At 41.4% G+C, this 18,897-nt stretch overlaps 1 pseudogene; it reads right to left on the bottom strand.

Moving 5' to 3' along the window:
- Nucleotides 1–7,173: 7,173 nt before the first annotated feature.
- On the bottom strand, nt 7,174–16,756 carry LOC117534476 (annotated as a pseudogene).
- Between the last annotated feature and the right edge of the window lie 2,141 nt (nt 16,757–18,897).

Genomic DNA, 18,897 nt, shown 5'->3' with positions numbered 1-18,897 from the left:
TAGAAGCTCGGTGATTGGAATGTGTTAATGCGATATGAAATCCGAAAAACATTTAAAAAAAAAAAATAATAATAATACTTTATTCCGAGTGTTCTTGCTTTTCTCTTTCAAAGTAATCACATAACGGCATTGTAATACACAGTTCGGCTGCATTACATATTACACATCTGCCTTAGTTATTTATTTATAGAGCCCTGATGAGAAGACCTCTGGACAAACTGGAAGAACTGCCACGGAAACTGAATATGTGACTTGGATCATAAATATATCAGCAATTAAACAACATCTTCAATTTCTCTTCACACAATACGTCTCCTTGCAGTATCAATAGTAATTCGGCTGACTTTTATATTTGATCCAATCGGTAGATAGGTTATATTTACACCATAACGGTGCACAGCTGATAGAAAAGGACTTGTAGTTTTTAAAGATATTACTGATTTTCTTTGAATATAAGAATGTAAATACTGAGTTGAGTAGTCAGGGGTTTTGGGTGATGGGAGACACATCTATGGAATCACAATTTCAATAGCTTACCATTAAATGACGGATATACCTTTATACCGTGATGTTTTACAAATCAGATATTAATGTGTAGAAGTAAAACATGTGAAATAGTATAGCAATATCCCGTAAAATAATGTTAAAACATGAAAAAAACTACACATCTTCAGATGTTATACATACATAAGTGTCCTACACTAATAATACAAAGTTATTATTAGTATGCTATGTGTACCTTGTGTGCACCGCCTAGTGGTTAAAGCACGCTATTTAATTATTTTTGTTGAATAATGTTATTTTTGTTGAATAATGTTCCATCCATCCATCCATCTTCTCCCGCTTATCTGTGGTCGGGTCGCGGAGGTAGCAGTTCCAGCAGAGAGCCCCAAACTGTCTTTTCCCTGGCCACATCAACCAGCTCTGACTGGGGGATCCCAAGGCGCTCCCAGGCCAGCGAAGAGATATAATCCCTCCACCTGGTCCTAGGCCTACCCCTTGGTCTCTTCCCAGCTGGACGTGCCTGGAACACCTCCCTAGGGAGGCGCCCAGGTGGCATCCTAACTAGGTGCCCAAACCACCTCAACTGGCTCCTTTTGATGCGAAGGAGGAACGGTTCAACTCCGAGTCCCTCCCGGATGACTGAACTTCTCACCTTATCCCTAAGGGAGACACCAGCCACCCTGCGGAGAAAACCCATCTCGGCCGCTTGTATCCGCGATCTCGTTCTTTCGGTCATGACCCATCCTTCATGACCATAGGTGAGGGTAGGAACGAAAATGGCCCGGAAGACAGAGAGCTTTGCCTTCTGGCTCAGCTCCCTTTTCGTCACAGCGGTGTGGTAAAGCGACTGCAGTACCGCTCCCGCTGCTCCGATTCTCCGGCCCATCTCACGCTCCATTGTTCCCTCACTCGAAAACAAGACCCCGAGATACTTGAACTCCTTCACTTGTGGTAAGGACTCATTCCCTACTTGGAGTGGACAGTCCATCGGTTTCCTGCTGAGAACCATGGCCTCAGATTTGGAGGTGCTGATCCTCATCCCAGCCGCTTCACACTCGGTTGCGAACCGATCCAGTGAGTGTTGAATAATGTTATTTGATGAAAATAATATTAAGAGTACATACTTTCATAGGGGGAAAGTAGAAGGTCAATGATAGAAATATAGAATGTAAAAAATCAAGAAGATACTGTAAGTGATCTCTACAATAAAACAGTTTAGTGCACGATGTACAAAGATATTAATAGGAGGATGTGCAAAACAGACAAACTAATTAACCTTTATTTAAACATTAAAGAATACTCTAAGTTAAGGTCTTCTTTTAAATAAGAAAAAAGCTTTGGAGCTATCTATCTACAGATAAATATTAAGCCTGACAAAGTACTTAACGCCTAATATATTGCTTTCCTGCAATGTTAACTATGTTGAAGCACTTATTTTAACTGATATTATACACATTAATTATACTCTTATGTATGTAGATAGTATAAGAAATGTGCAGAATATGACAGTTTAATGGTGGAGGTACACACATATTGATAGATGTCTTGTAATGCGCTGTTGAGGAACCTGTGACCCAAGTGTTTCATTCATTGCATAACTACACCGTAGTTGTGTATACTATATGTCAATAAACCTTAGAAAATCTTGAAATCTTGAAAGGGATTATAAGGGGAAGCCATAATATACAGTCTTTAATGAACTATTAGTAGAGAATAACGAGTAATTAATATACTTTATAGAGATCTGCAGATAAATGTTTAGTCTTCTCAAGCACCAGCTATCAAATATCTCTCCTGATTGTTGGCACTTGACACCTTTCCCTGAATTTTACTCAGGTGTAACTAAAGTCTGCTTTAAGGGTTGTTTATATTTCACATCATTAATCAGAATCTGCAAAGTAACTCAAATAAATGTAGTGGAGTAAAAATACCAGGTTAACCTCTGAATTGTAGTGAAGTAGAATTACAAAGTAACAATGAGCTGTCATGTGGGTATATATTAATGCTGCCCATTATGGACACAAGCGATGTTCACCCATGTATTAATTACATGCTTTACATTTGTACTAGGGCTGTCAAACGATTAAACATTTTAATCAGATTAATCACAACTTAAAAATTAATTAATTATGATTAATCATCATTCAAACTTTGTCCAAAATATGCCATTTCTTTATGTATATTGTTGTGGGAATGGAAAGATAAATGAAAGAAGGCAGATATATCCATTTAACATACAGTATCTATGTTTATTATAAAAAAATTATGTGTGTCAAAATGAAAGACAGCCCACACACCTATCAATCATCAAACCGTGGGGTCTTAATTCATTATGTGTTTATTTCTATCAACGGGGGAGTACTTCAGGAAAGTCGACAAGGGGGCGGCGGCTAGTGGAGTACTTCGTGACTACCGTTGTGATCAGCTCTTTTAGCGCAGTTCTCCAGTGAAGGGGGGGAGTCTCCCTCCGCAGCCGGTTGGCGTAGTTTTGGCACAATTCCGTTGTACGGACCGACGTTAACAGCAGCCCTGTCTGTGCACACGGAGACCGACTCTGTCGTCCGGTGATCTAACCGCCTTCTGGAAAAGCTTCACAAGTAGTCGGTACGCAAATGCGCTTTGTGACACAAGTGACGGTACGCATTTCAGATTACGTACATAACCTGCGTGCCAGTTATGTACCCTGTAGCCTACTACAGCAAAAGCATGAGCAAAAGTATTCTCCATCGGGACTTCCTGCAACAACACCACGCCGTTATCTTGATTCTGATTGGCCAGAAGACATTATGAAAGATGTTCTATTGAGAAGACGATCACTACGTGACAAAAGTTTTCAAAACCGTTTCTGGTCTTCGGTATTTCCAGGCAAGTCCATCCATCCATCCATCTTCTCCCGCTTATCCGTGGTCGGGGGGGGGGTAGCAGTCCAGCAGAGAGCCCCAAACTTTCTTTTCCCTGGCGACATCAACCAGCTCTGACTGGGGGATCCCAAGGCGCTCCCAGGCCAGCGAAGAGATATAATCCCTCCACCTGGTCCTAGGTCTACCCCTTGGTCTCTTCCCAGCTGGACGTGCCTGGAACACCTCCCTAGGAGGCGCCCAGGTGGCATCCTAACTAGGTGCCCGAACCACCTCAACTGGCTCCTTTCGACGCGAAGGAGGAGCGGCTCAACTCCGAGTCCCTCCCTGATGACCGAACTTCTCACCTTATCCCTAAGGGAGACACCAGCCACCCTGCGGAGAAAACCCATCTCGGCCGCTTGTATCCTTGTATTTCCAGGCAAGTGGCTACTGAAATCAATCTTACTAACTGCTGTCTGTGCAATTTACTCCGCGCGAGTTGGCGGACTTTATTTTGCTTACTTTAACATCATTTTTCATGGTGGGGCTAAGCTATTTCTTGGTATGGGTGAAGCCTACCCAGCCATACCCTGGCGCTTCCACTGGTGGGATGTATGGGGCGGGCCATTCTGCACATTCGTTAAATGCGTTAAATATTTTAATGCAATTAATTCAAAAAATGTATTACCGCCGTTAACGCGATCATTTTGACAGCATTAATTTGTGCACACCAATTTGTTTCCTATCGCCTAAACCTCCAGGGGGATGTACACAGTTTAATACTGGCAACTTCTAATTGTGGGAAAAACGAAAACGTCTTCTAAAACTACAATTCCCGGTAGAGACGTGCCATAGAACATGTTGCGAAACCCATGTGCGAAACACAATAGCCAGCATGTGTAGTTCGGTGGGGGGGGGGGGGGAGTTTGAAGATTAGTCACGGGGTTTGTCAAGCAACAGGATTGTAGTCCCAAACGATAGCTGAGGATTATGGGTAGTGTTGGAGCCAATTTGCTTTGGGTTGTGCACAGGGTTTGTCTATGTGTGTGTGAATGCGTCATCATCCAATCTGCGCACCTGGGAGCACGGGAGGTAATTAACCTATATGTGTGGGCATGGGTAATCAGCTGGGATGAGAGGTTAGAGAGGAAGCCACACGTTTTTCAACGGTGTTGACCGTGATTGTTTGTGTCTGAGCGTGTGCGTGATAGTTATGTTTTAAACAAGATTTGAGTGAGTCTTAAAAGAACATTTTAACCGTGGACAAGTAAATAAAGCATCACAAATTACGTCATGGTGGACCTCATCCTTCACAACAACACACGTTGGGAACTCTGACTGCTAACCTCCATGAGTGGCCTTTTTTGATTAACGATCGCCGCTACAGGTAGTGTAGTGTCTTCGGCCAGCCTAAACTCTGAAAGGTTTTTCGGATATCATATCGCATTAACACCATATCCCAACGTGCATTGTGGCTAAAACATCCAATCACCGAGCTTCAAGCTGAGGATCTTGGGAAATCAGTTCAGTGGGTGTGTGGTGTGTATCGCAATGATGCTCGAAATGTCCCTTATAGGCCTACGTCTGTTTCCGGTGACTTTATTTATGGCTAAAAAGCCCAATATTATAGAATTAAACGAATAAATAAAAACAAGGATAATTGTGTGTTATTGGTGAGTAAATAACAGTGTGTTATTTAGAAAAGAATAACAAATTAGAAGGAAAAAAGATTTAAAAAAATACAGACTTCAGTATTCTGAGGCTCTGAGCCATTTATTTTCCTCACAGACGACAAAAAAAGTCCGACATTATACGATTTAAAATAAAAACAATAATCGTGGCTTGGTATTGAGTAAGAACATGTTTTTATGAACCACACAGCTTCCGGTCTTCCAAGACCCGACCGGACAAAAATAAGTGGTGTATCATATGCACGCAAAACTCGGCCTCAGAGCTCAATGGGAATGGTTAGCGTATCATATGCACGCAAAACCGGACTTCTGCGTATTGCACGCATTTCCAATGTGTAGAGTCCTGTCATTTGTACACATACTTCATGTACTTGTACTTCATATAGTAAACAAGTCTCTTTACTCAGGTGTTTTTCCACAGGCCCTGAAAACTGCAGTCATTAAACCGATCTTAAAAAAGAATAAATCTAGATGCTTCAGTATATGAACAATTACAGGCCCATATCAAACCTCCCATTTCTAGGTAAAATCATTGAAAAAGTTGTTTTTCAACAGTTTGAGTAATTTCTTGCATTTAAATAACTGTTTTGATGTGTTCCAGTCAGGCTTTCGTCCAAACCACAGCACTGAGACTGCTCTTGTAAAGGTCTTTAATGACATCCACTTAAACACAGACAGTGGCAGAACTTCAGTGTTAGTATTAATAGATCTCAGTGCTGCGTTTGACACTGTTGACCACAGCATATTACTAGACCGACTGGAAAACTGGGTGGGACTTTCGGAAACAGTTCTAAATTGGTTTGAATCCTACTTAAAGGACAGAAACAAGGACAGAAACATATTTGTTTCTATAACCCTTCAGGCTCATCAAGATCCCTCCGCTTCGCGCTCCCTGATCAGCCTGTGGGGTGTTATTTTCCCCCTAATGAACGCCTCGCTGCACATTGTCCCTTACATAATACAGTAAACTATTAACACTGTAAATATTATCCTTTGCCCGTAGTGAGATGACAAGGCTCCATTAAAAAGAAACCTCTTTTTAGTGAATTACTGAGTTTAGGCACGTTAATAACGTTTTAATGAAGGTGACTACAGCATATTCATATTTGTTAGTGCTTTCATGTCAATTCGGCCAACATATGATACATTAAATGATCATGAGGATGATGATTACAAATCGTTAGTTTGAGCCGGGCTGCATTTCCTGATGAAAAAACAAACCGATTGTTTTTGTAGTTGTAGCTTTGTAAACGCCAACGTGGATTAAACAACATTATGTTGTTAAATAAAACATGGTGATGCTTTGTAAATGATTACATGTCTCTTATTTAGCACAGAATATGATCCTATCCGTGACATATGGATCTTAACAAAGATCCGCTAAATCAGATACCTGTATCAGCTGTTTATTTCACTTGAGTTCCAGTGTGGCAGCTTTTTAATCACTGCTCCCCCTGGTGGATCCATGATCCATTGCAGCTGGTTTCATTATAATTTATCAAGGAGGCGTATCAAGTCTGAAACGTATTCACTACGTCATGCGGGGGGTTTTCCTTTCAGCGAGGATCGAGGTAGGGACGTGCAAAATGTGGTGCTACATCTGTAACTCACTAAAAAAGTGATGTGCATCCCTGGCTATAGAGCCATTTTGCATGCGGTAATTATGAAACCCCGGAAATATCCCATTTTTCACAAGACCGGACAAGTGTGCAAAGAATCTCCCATCTTTTGAGGCCTGCTAAGGCCCTCAAAAAAAGGCAATTCATTTGGTAGACAAAAAATGATAAAAATAAAAAAAGAATCACAAAGATTTCAATAGGTCTTCGCTCCGACTCTGTCGGGCTCAGGCCCTAATAAGTGATATTTTGCGGGTTGTAATACAGAAGAAAATTCAATAGCTAAAAGGTGATATCCCTGAGCGGCTGCATAGCTGAGTGGTTTGAGCTGGCAGCCAAACTTTGTGCTCAGTCCTTACTAAGGAGTCTTCTTACACCAGCCATCCCCCCTTTCAACATTGCCATTCTCTAGTCAAGGCTAAACTGGCCCAAAACAATCTTAAAATGAAAAAGTTAAATCATGGGAAAGTTACTCACAGCAAAGAAAGAAAAACAATTTGATTGAAAACTTCTTGCCAAAACATTACACATGAGGTCAGTATTTCCCCCGATACACCCCATAGTGCATTTCTAGTATTACCACTATGTATAACCCTGTGCTGCATACTTTACTTGTGCTTATGTAGTAGCAGGTCTTGTGCATTTTGCATTTGAAGAGCTCCAATCCCATAATGGAGTAAATGGTGACCATGAAGAGGACAAGTAGGGTGATGTGAAAGAGGGGCAGCATGGACTTCAGTATGGAGTTCATCACCACTTGAAGGCCTGGGGATGAACAAGAATAAACCAAATCAGTAATACTTAATGTCATAAACCTTTATTACGATATGTAATTATTATTGTTACTAGCATGATGAAATTATATAGTTTAATTGTAGGCGAGAGTGGGGGTAAAATGAACCAATTTGTACTTATGTTTGTCCTGTAGACAAGGAAAATTGAGATAGAAGTCAAATGAGAACAACAACCTTTACTTCAGGATGTCTTCTGTCAATCAAAATGAAAATAATGCATCTATCACAAAGGGCCATAAAAATATGACTTCTCAAAATAAGTGGTCTTGTGGCTTAACTTGCACCATCTAAGGCAGGGGTGCCCAACCTTTTTTGAACCGAGAGCTACTTTTAAAGTTGCCAGTCTGCTGAGATCTACCAGTCCAAATGGAGAGGCGTATCCATTACTGACAGCCTACTACCAGGTAAATACACACTTCTACTTGTATAAAACTGACCTTTGTACAATTAATACTTCATAAAATACTGCAGATCCTTTTTCTTACCTCTTTCTAATCTACACACATACAAGTATTTAACTGAAGTTACACAACAGTGTTGTTGATACAGAGTTGGAGTTTATTCACACGTCACTACAGTGGGTAATGTTTTCAAGAAACATTGAACAGTGCTGCCACATATGACACAGGAAAAAAAGAAAATACTCTGAACCCTTTCTTTGCCATTATATAAAAATAGTGTTGCTTCAAAAGTATAAATGAGGCTTACTAATAAGACAACTCAGATCTGAAGCTACACAGGAATCTGCTGCAACAGTGCAATAACAAAGATAAAATTAATAGAATCAAACCCTTTTGTTGTTGCATTTTAGTAGATTATAAAAAGAAATGCCTTCAAAATAGGATGCAAGCAACAGTAGTTTCTTAACCTGAATTGATAATAGACTATAATCAATTTAAGTTTGCATTCTTATACCATTTTGTACAATAATTATAATGACTAAGTTCAAACAAACTAAAACTCACAGCTGATTAATAACGGTATCTAACTTGAGTTTTTATTATATCAAAAACCAGGAATGCTTCTTTCACAACTTCGCCGTCTTTGAAAGACTTCATGTGTTTCTCAAGAACGTGACTGACACGATAAGATGCTCTGGTAGCAGCCTTGCTCTTGTTGTTGGGCCTGGTGAAAATGGACTGCTGTGCATTTAGCTGTCCTTTCAGGCCCCTCCCCTTTTGGGAGCGTAGGGCAGAATTAGGAGGGAATTCCGTCTCGTAGCGTTTGTGCACTGTTTTGAAATGCCGCTCCTAAATTACCCCTTCTTTCGATAAAGCCACGCTCGCATTGCAGATGAGACAGATGGACTTTGAATTGGAATAGATAAAAATAATCATCCTCCCACTCGGAGTAAAAAATTATATATGTTTTGCTTCTGCCATAATTGCGGTCTTGTGTGTGTGCGGACTGTCACTCCTGTTGACACGGACAAAGTCAGCGAAATACTGCCCACTGCCACCAGCCACGCCCCGACACATGGGGTCACGCCGGCCAATCACAAAGCTTGATGCGTTCAATGCATTATTCTGGCACAGGAAGATTATGTCATAGGACATTAACAATAAAACAGAATATTGTTGTTCTATTTTTAGACACATCTCGCGATCGACTGGGAATCTCCTCGCGATCGACCGGTCGATCGCGTGGAGATTCCCTAGATCGACTGGTTGGGCACCCCTGATCTAAGGGGTAAGTTAGAGACTTCTTCATGTCTCTTCTACATCAACATGTGTCCCCTCTTCTTCATGTCTCTTCTACATCAACATGTGTCCCCTCTTCTTCATGTCTCTTCTACATCAACATGTGTCCCCTCTTCTTCATGTCTCTTCTACATCAACATGTGTCAACTCTTCTCCATGTCTCTTCTACATCAACATGTGTCAACTCTTCTCCATGTCTCTTCTACATCAACATGTGTCACCTCTTCTCCTGTCTCTTCTACATCAACATGTGTCCCCTCTTCTTCATGTCTCTTCTACATCAAAATGTGTCCCCTCTTCTTCATGTCTCTTCTACATCAAAATGTGTCCCCTCTTCTTCATGTCTCTTCTACATCAACATGTGTCCCCTCTTCTTCATGTCTCTTCTACATCAACATGTGTCCCCTCTGTGGAAAGAGACTCTGAAAGTTTCAGGAACAAAGATTCTCTTTCTTTTTGATCCATTTTTATAAAAACCTGTCTGAAAATGAGCTGATCAGATTTTGGCCACTTTGTGATGTCATTACGATGTTTTGTCTTGTGTAACCATTAGCCAATCAGCAACCAAGGTAACCCCCCCCCCTTATCACCTGAATCTCATCCTAGAGCACCATTGTGTTCTTTTTAACCAAATCTCTCTCAGAGGGGCGTGGGGAGGGGCTCCTTATTTCCATCTAAACCAGGGGTGTCAAACTCAATTTCATCGTGGGCCACATTCGCATAGAGTTTGCACTCAAAGGGCCGGTTGTAACTATATAAATATATAGTATATTTATAAAATAATGTATTATATTACATTATTGCCTCTGAATTGGATTATTATCGGATAGGATAATAACTTAGTAATGAACTACGTCTGAAAGCAGAAATCCAGGGCAAATAATTGCAAGTCTCTTCAGGGACATGTAGTTTATGGGCAACCTGCTTCTGTAAAGTGGCATGTAACCGTATAATAAACGTATTATATTCTTTGCAAGCTCTTGCGGGGCCACATAAAATGAAGTTGCGGGCCGGATTTGGCCCCCGGGCCTTGAGTTTGAGACCCCTGATCTAAAGTAACAGACAGAAAATCAGCACTTTTGAAACAGAAGGGATTATGGGATGCTACAATGCATGATCTGTTTGGTATTTCGAGCAAAACACTCCAGAGACATGTTTTGTATTTATCTGAGACCTATAATATATTGATGAAAAACAGTATAATAGGGGAACTTTAAGTATTATCTCTACATCCGGGTTCATGCAGCCAGGCTGAGTGTTCTCTTCTTTCAAATGACACCCTGCGGTGTGACTTTTAGTCTTTCAACGTCTAGGCTTGAATCTTACTTGAAGTAAAAAGGCCTGTGGTTGGAGATGATATGCATTTTTTATTTTGTATTCCTGCGTGTGCTTTAGCTGGCCAGTGGCTAAATTACATTAGTTCCACATATCGTGCTGCTATAGCCAATAAATTGTAATATTATAAACCTCTATTTTGGAGGGGTGGCCACAGGGGGGACCCAGGTCAGCATTACGGGGTTACTGACCCCCCCCCCACCTAGAACCGCCCCTGACCCTTACAATCGTAACGATACCCATCCCTACACACAAGTCATTGATAGGTAGGCTATGTGTGGAATAGGAATAGTGATGTGATTATTTGCAACCTGCAGTACAAATAGTAGTTAATGTTGATTCATATATTTTCATTAAATAAAAAAACAATTACATTGTTTTACTAGTAGGCCTATTTGTTTGAATTAGGCCTAATTTTCTACATTGACACAGGATCATCTGCCAATACAAGCACTTTAGTTCATGTTTAATCCGGTGTGAAATATAAAATGTGTATTGTTCTTATTTATTTTATGTTTTTACAACTATATACAATCAATCTTTCCTGTTGTTGTTTCCACAATGTTTAAGACGTAAACAACCAATCAGTTGTGTAAACTGAAATAACAGAGACTTAACTGCAGTGCCTCATGGGGGGTTACGTTGAACCACTGGCTCACTTCACCCCTCAGCCACTTTTTGGAAAGGAACTATCTATCTTAGTCCTTCATGGTAATCTTTAGCTAAATGATACACATGGTTTTACACCTTGCTGAATATGTATGCTACATATTTTCAGACCTGGATACATTTTCTTTGACATAACATTAATTATACCTGACTTGTTGAACATGTACTTGTACTAAAAAACACATTTATCACTTTACCACGTGCTTCTCTCCATCACAGCCAAATATAAATGGTAGGTGCTTCCTGAAGTTATGGTCACAAATGTGCAGTTCTCTAGACAAAGGGGTTGGGTCAACTTACCCACTGGCTCATCTACCCCACTCTCCTACAGAAACTATATTTACTCACTCGGAACTCCAGAAACCAGCCGAAGAGGTCTGAGGACCCTGAAGGCCCGCAGAGCTTTCATGTCAAAGCCTCCACCTTTCTCTCCGACCGGAGCCTCCACCCCACTGATGTGGTTGATGGCATCCACTACCACAGTGAACAAGCTGTAACAATAAAAACATGATGTTTTCTTTGGTAGTGACACATTATGGTTGCTTATCTATATAACAATGTGCATTGCTTACCCAACTGATACACACACAAAGTCCAACATGTTCCAGCAGTTTCTTAAGTATGCATCAGCATGAAAAGAAATCCATAGGCAACGATCTTCAGGAAACATTCTATTGAGAAGATGATGAGGAAGATGTACTCGAGGCTTTCCTGTAAAACAACAAAGGCATTTCTTTGAATATGCCTTACTTTGTGAATTAGCCTTAAGCAACTTTTATAAGTCAGTGTTATATCATGCATAGGTTTTTTTTAAATAATTTTTTGACAACATTCTGTTATATTAATAAAATGAATAATAATACAATAATAGATTATAAATTAGACATTAACCTCTCAATTTTTGTTTCAACTGTTTAGCGAGAAAATCCCAGCAAATGTTTCTTTATGAGAGTTTGATGTTGCGCCCGCTAGTCTACCGTTGGTCTACCTCACTTACAAACTGAAATGTTTTAAAGTTCCCCTAATATACACTTTTCCAACAATATAACAACAGGTCCAACAACTGTTCCAACAGGTCTCAGATATACAGTCCCCTCCAAAGCTATTGGAACAGCGAGGCCAATTCCTTTATTTTTGCTGTACACTGAAAACAATTAGGTTTGACATCAAAAGATGGATATGAGACAAAAGGTCAGTGTTTCAGCTTTTCATTCCAGGTATTAACATCTAGATCTGTTAAACAACTGAGAAGAAAGCACCTTTTGTTTAAACCCACCCATTTTCCAAGTGAGCAAAAGTATAGGAACAGAGACTTAAAATGGTGTGAAAAGTGAATAATACGAAGTATTTAGTTGCAAATCCTTTGCTTGCATGACTGCATCAAGCCTGCAACGCTTTGACATCACCAAACGTTTGCATTCTTCTTCTTTGTGATGGCCAATATTCTGAAACCCCAATAGTTAAAAACATTTTGAACTTTCTGACAACCCAATATCCTGAAAACAGGGCCTTAAGTAGTTTCCTTGCACAAACGCATGACCTGCCTCTGGTTGGGTTATCTGATTCAGCATGGCTAAACCTAACCATTTCCTCCAAACAACTCAAGTACTTGCCAATGAGAGGAAGAGCAGGGCAGGTCATGCCGTCCCATTAGTAAAACAAATGATTGTAAATGTCCAATATCATCCTGAATAATAATAAACCATGTGGCAAACTGCAGACTGATTTTAACATGGGTCAAGGTGAGCTTCTCCTGACTGAGGAGAGCTTATGGCCTACTTTGGAATGGAACAAAAAGTTAATTGGTAAACATGGGCTGACCCTAACCGTATGGCTGTCCTGAAGGCACCCAAGGGTCCCAACTTTGTCTTAAAACAAGTGTCAGTGTTGCTGTATAATACAAAAAACAAGCAGGCAGACGCACCAGATTGCTGTTGGTGTTGTTGCTGTCTTCCTCAGGCATGGGCAGGTACACGGCCAGGGCCACGCAGTTGGCAAAGATTGCCAGTAGGATTATGATTTCAAATGGTCTGAAAGTGATTTATAGGAAGCTTCTATGCCATAGTAGTTCACAGACATTACCAAATTAACGTGCAAACAACTTGACATACACGCACACACACGCACACACACACACGCACACACACGCACACACACACACACACACACCCACCCAGGGCCGGCCCTAGACTTTTGGGGGCCCTAAGCAAGCTTTGGCTTGGGGGGCCCCCCTCACTCTAGCGCGTTCTCACTACACACAACACAGAACCAACTTTTGTCTTATGATGTTAGCATAAGCACACATATTGTATAAATAACAATGTAAACACCGTGGACCTAACCTCCTGTAGGGGGGTCCGGGGGCATGGTCCCCCGGAAAGATTTTTTTTTAAATATTGAAGTTAAAAGCATCAATGTGGTGCACTTTGAGAGCAAAATGAAGAGATCTATGGATACATCTCTCAACACCCATATAAAACAGAACTGTAAACAGATTTTTCTTAATGGATATTTTACAAATCAATCCCCTTTTAAACTGTATTCTTGTTTTGTCATATAGTATTTCATAACTGTTAAGGTAGCTTCTAGCTTCATGTCGAACAGTAAGTCAACATTTCCCAGAGAGCTTTCTTTGAAATCACCAGGTAACGCTAAAAAACATTACATTTAGATTGTATGACAAAGTGTTTATTTAATATATCTGGCTTGCTATAGCTACTTGCTAACGGTTTAGCTTACCCCCGCGATTCAAAGTAACGTCAACGTAGCTGTAATTTATGCTTTGCTTACATGTTCGCATAACTTGGATGTTTACTGACATTTACATACCTTGTTTACCTGGCTCAAGTGGTGGCTCTGGGGTTGTTGTGTGAGCCACCACTTGAGAATTGTCGTATTTTTTAAGAAAATGTTTTCTTATGTCCATCTTCAAAAACTCTGAGTCCGACTGACAGTTTTAAACATTGTCACAGCTCACAGGATAGGTACCTGTCAGCCAATAAGACAGATATTTATTTCCATTCAACTCTCTGGTTGGTCTGGTGTCTTGCCTGTGTTGCATTCACTGAACACAGGAAATTAACCTGAACAAAAATATAAACGCAACACTTTTGTTTTTGCTCCCATTTTTCATGAGATGAACTTAAAGATCTAAAACATTTTCTATATACACAAAATAACCATTTCTCTCAAATATTGTTCACAAATCTGAAAAAATCTGTGTTAGTGAGCACTTCTCCTTTGCCGAGATAATCCATCCCACCTCACAGGTGTGGCATATCAAGATGCTGATTAGACAGCATGATTATTGCACAGGTGTGCCTTAGGCTGGCCACAATAAAAGGCCACTCTAAAATGTTCAGTTTTATCACACAGCACAATGCCACAGATGTCGCAAGTTTTGAGGGAGCGTGCAATTGGCATGCTGACAGCAGGAATGTCCACCAGAGCTGTTGCCCGTGAATTGAATGTTCATTTCTCTACCATAAGCCGTCTCCAACGGCGTTTCAGAGAATTTGGCAGTACATCCAACCGGCCTCACAACCGCAGACCACGTGTAACCACACCAGCCCAGGACTTCCACATCCAGCATGTTCACCTCCAAGATCGTCTGAGACCAGCCACTCGGACAGCTGCTGCAACAATCGCTTTGCATAACCAAAGAATTTCTGAACAAACTGTCAGAAACCGTCTCAGGGAAGCTCATCTGCATGCTCGTCGTCCTCATCGGGGTCTCGACCTGACTCCGGTTCGTTGTCGTAACCGACTTGAGTGGGCAAATGCTCACATTCGATGGCGTCTGGCACGTTGGAGAGGTGTTCTCTTCACGGATGAATCCCGGTTTTCACTGTTCAGGGCAGATGGCAGACAGCGCGTGTGGCGTCGTGTGGGTGAGCGGTTTTCTGATGTCAATGTTGTGAATCGAGTGGCCCATGGTGGTGGTGGGGTTATGGTATGGGCAGGCGTATGTTATGGACGACGAACACAGGTGCATTTTATTGATGGCATTGTGAATGCACAGAGATACCGTGACGAGATCCTGAGGCCCATTGTTGTGCCATTCATCCACGACCATCACCTCATGTTGCAGCATGATAATGCACGGCCCCATGTTGCAAGGATCTGTACACAATTCCTGGAGGCTGAAAACATCCCAGTTCTTGCATGGCCAGCATACTCACCGGACATGTCACCCATTGAGCATGTTTGGGATGCTCTGGATCGGCGTATACGACAGCGTGTTCCAGTTCCTGCCAATATCCAGCAACTTGGCACAGCCATTGAAGAGGAGTGGACCAACATTCCACAGGCCACAATCAACAACCTGATCAACTCTATGCCAAGGAGATGTGTTGCACTGCGTGAGGCAAATGGTGGTCACACCAGATACTGACTGGTTTTCGGACCCCCCCCAGACCCCCCCAATAAAGCAAAACTGCATGTTTCAGAGTGGCCTTTTATTGTGGCCAGCCTAAGGCACACCTGTGCAATAATCATGCTGTCTAATCAGCATCTTGATATGCCACACCTGTGAGGTGGGATGGATTATCTCGGCAAAGGAGAAGTGCTCACTATCACAGATTTTTTCAGATTTGTGAACAATATTTGAGAGAAATGGTTATTTTGTGTATATAGAAAATGTTTTAGATCTTTGAGTTCATCTCATGAAAAATGGGAGCAAAAACAAAAGTGTTGCATTTATATTTTTGTTCAGTGTACATTCCTGCCGTCCTCTCTAGTGTCATGACGAGGTTCAGGTAAAGCACGGTTAATGTATTATATGATTGACTCAATCATATAATATATGACTTTGAGAGTAGGCACTCTACGCATATTAACAAAATTAATTTAACATACTTACTGAGATTATTCAATTTAAATAAAAAAAATTCAATTTTTTGTTGTTGTTGCTATGGGGCCCTTAGTGGCTGCGGAGCCCTAAGCGGCCGCTTATGTCGCTTAATGGGTCGGGCCGGCTCTGCACACACACACACACACACACACACACACACACACACACACACACACACACACACACACACACACACACACACACACACACACACACACACACACACACACACACACACACACACACACACACACACACATACAACTACATCTGTGATAAAAATAGAACATTGAACATTTTACAATTACTGCATGTTAATCTACGATAGCTACAATCACCTAAAACCTTATGGTATATTTCTGATCCAACCCTTTGGAGGAGGATACTTCCACTCCACAATGCTGATGCAGGCCTTGCGGAAGGGATTCCTCAGTGTCAGGAAGAGGAGAGAGCGTGCAGGCCTTGGGTTCCCTCCTGTAGCCATCAGCTTCTTCAGCTTCTCTTTTTGTTTTCTCTTCAGAGTTTCCTCATCCATGATGTAGGATGACAATGGTGAACCGCTGCTCTCTGCCATCGCAGCTTCAAGAAAGTATTTGTACCAACTTTACTTGAATTGGAGGAGATATTCCAAAAGGTCTGTCGAAGTGTTTTTCAAAATGCAGTCGTCTTGTTTGCTATGTCTGTCCACTTATCTGTTACCGTTCTCAACTTGTCTCAATCATCTCTGTCACACTCTCTCTCTGATGGCTGGCCTGAGCTCCCTCTCTTTCTCTGTCTCTGTCTGTGGAATGGCAGCTGTCCCCTCGACTTGTAAGGGATTGGTTTACTGAGCAGCTGTTTGGTCAAGAGAATAAATATAGACAATGAGCATGGTGCTTGTAGCATAGGGTGACAAAGGAGAACATTTGCACAGATATAGTCTTGGTACAGAAGGTGGGCTGAGGGAGTAAGGGAATACATGTAACGCTGTTAAAATATTCTGTTACAGTTACAAAATCAGGTCCTCCTCAGATTACTAGCAGAATGTTACAATACAATTTAAAATAAAGAAAGATATATTACGTTACATATGTCCAAACTTCACAAGTGTAACAACATCAAGTGAAGCCACAGCGAGTCCAGTATTCTATGTGTGCTTTGGTGCACGCTTTCACTGGGGGGAAATGTTGCCATCATGTTGTGCTCCAAGGACAGAAGGGAACAACACTACCGTTCAGTCCAGCCTAAAATATACTGTCATTATCCAAAGAAGCCTTTTCACGTTAGACCAACCAATAAGAAATTACACAGGAATCTAGTTAGATAAAGTCTACGGTAGCTAACTTTTCTACAAGCTACTATGCATGTAACTAGCTACTGAAAAGATCAAAATAATAATTTTGACAATTGCTATGCTTACTTTCTGTCAAAACATGTGAATCAATGTGAAAATACTCTATCGCTTAAACATTTCTTTCAAGTGACTTAATTCGCAAGCAGCGACTTATTGGGTGGCCATTTTCTTCCAGTATTAAAGTAACTATTAAGCAGATAAGGGTGGGGTACGTTATAATGAAGGGAATTTATATGTATTCTTATTTTTGGTCCAAAACATTGGTATTGTTTCATTTGTGTTGTGTTCAAAATTCCAGGAAAGACAGACAACTTCTAAGTTTAACTATTTATTATAAGGGAGCAAAATATATATATCACTTGGCCAAGGACTCTGTCACGTCATAGAAATCACAGCCAGCAAAGCTGTTAACTGTAACCACTATTTCCGGAAAGAGCCCCGAACCTTGTGCGTGCATACATTTTTATTACACAGGGCGATGCCCGTACATTTATGATTGGTCAAGACTAGCTGAAGAGATACCGCGGTTTGGACTTGGTTCTCTTTGGTTGGTGCACAGTCTCAGATAGAGTCTCTTGGCAACACGACCTTCCAATCAGCATTCGGCCGGCCTGTGGAAGTCCCTCCCTTCTCTGGCACCATCATACGTAATTTGTTTTCGCTAACGTTTCTACAGAAAAATGGAATCTTCATAAGGCTGCTTCCTAGCTATGTGTGGGAGCGGAGCTCACCCAAAGCTCAAGGTCGGAGTGATGTCCTGTTTATGAATAACTCTGTATTCTTTCAGTGTCTGCACCTGACCTTGCTACTCTGTATTGCAGGCTGAAGACATCTATTTATTCCAAAGTCATAGCAACATCTCATGAGCACAAATAAGCAAATAATTTAATAATAAGAATCAGTCTTTCTAATGTTATATACAAATAGACTCCACAAATCCCTCCTTTCACACCTTTTTGTGGATCTAATATACGTATTATTACTTTTACTGCGTCTCTGGTGTAATTTATGAATCTCCGCTGGTTATAGTAGATATAGTTCACCCCATCCACATCCTTGTTGATTGTGGGACAGAGGAATATTTATTCAAAACGATGGGTTACATATTGTAACCCTGGTTATATAAGCACAGGTAGAGCCCTCTACTGGACTCTATGGGTACTACCCTTAACCATGCTATGCGAGCATTCACATACTGAGTTGCATAAACGTAGCAGGCCAATCGGGGCGAGCCTACCTGAATGTGCGTGCATACCCAAAGTATATAAGGCGGCTACGCCTCCTGGCTGTCATCCTACACCCTCTTCAGCGAGCGGCATAGAAAAGACAGGGCCCCTAGGTAGAGGGCTCCGCCCTCTATGGGTACAGTGGGTGGAGCCCTGATGGGTAAACGCCCTGTCGTTCAACAACATCGACCCATCACACTGCCCCTGACCGGCTTTTAGTCCCCACACTCACACACGCTCACCTTGTGTAGAGTGTGCATGGAAAATAGTGAGGAAGGCGAGGAGCGCCCTCTAGTCCTGTACGGGGTTTACGGAATACTACTTTTCCCGGGTCCCT

The sequence above is a fragment of the Gymnodraco acuticeps genome, unplaced genomic scaffold (genome assembly GCF_902827175.1).
Source record: "Gymnodraco acuticeps unplaced genomic scaffold, fGymAcu1.1, whole genome shotgun sequence".
Taxonomy (NCBI): Eukaryota; Metazoa; Chordata; class Actinopteri; order Perciformes; family Bathydraconidae; genus Gymnodraco; species Gymnodraco acuticeps.
Note: the sequence above shows the minus strand (reverse complement) of the source record. Positions and strands in the feature narration are given on the sequence as shown.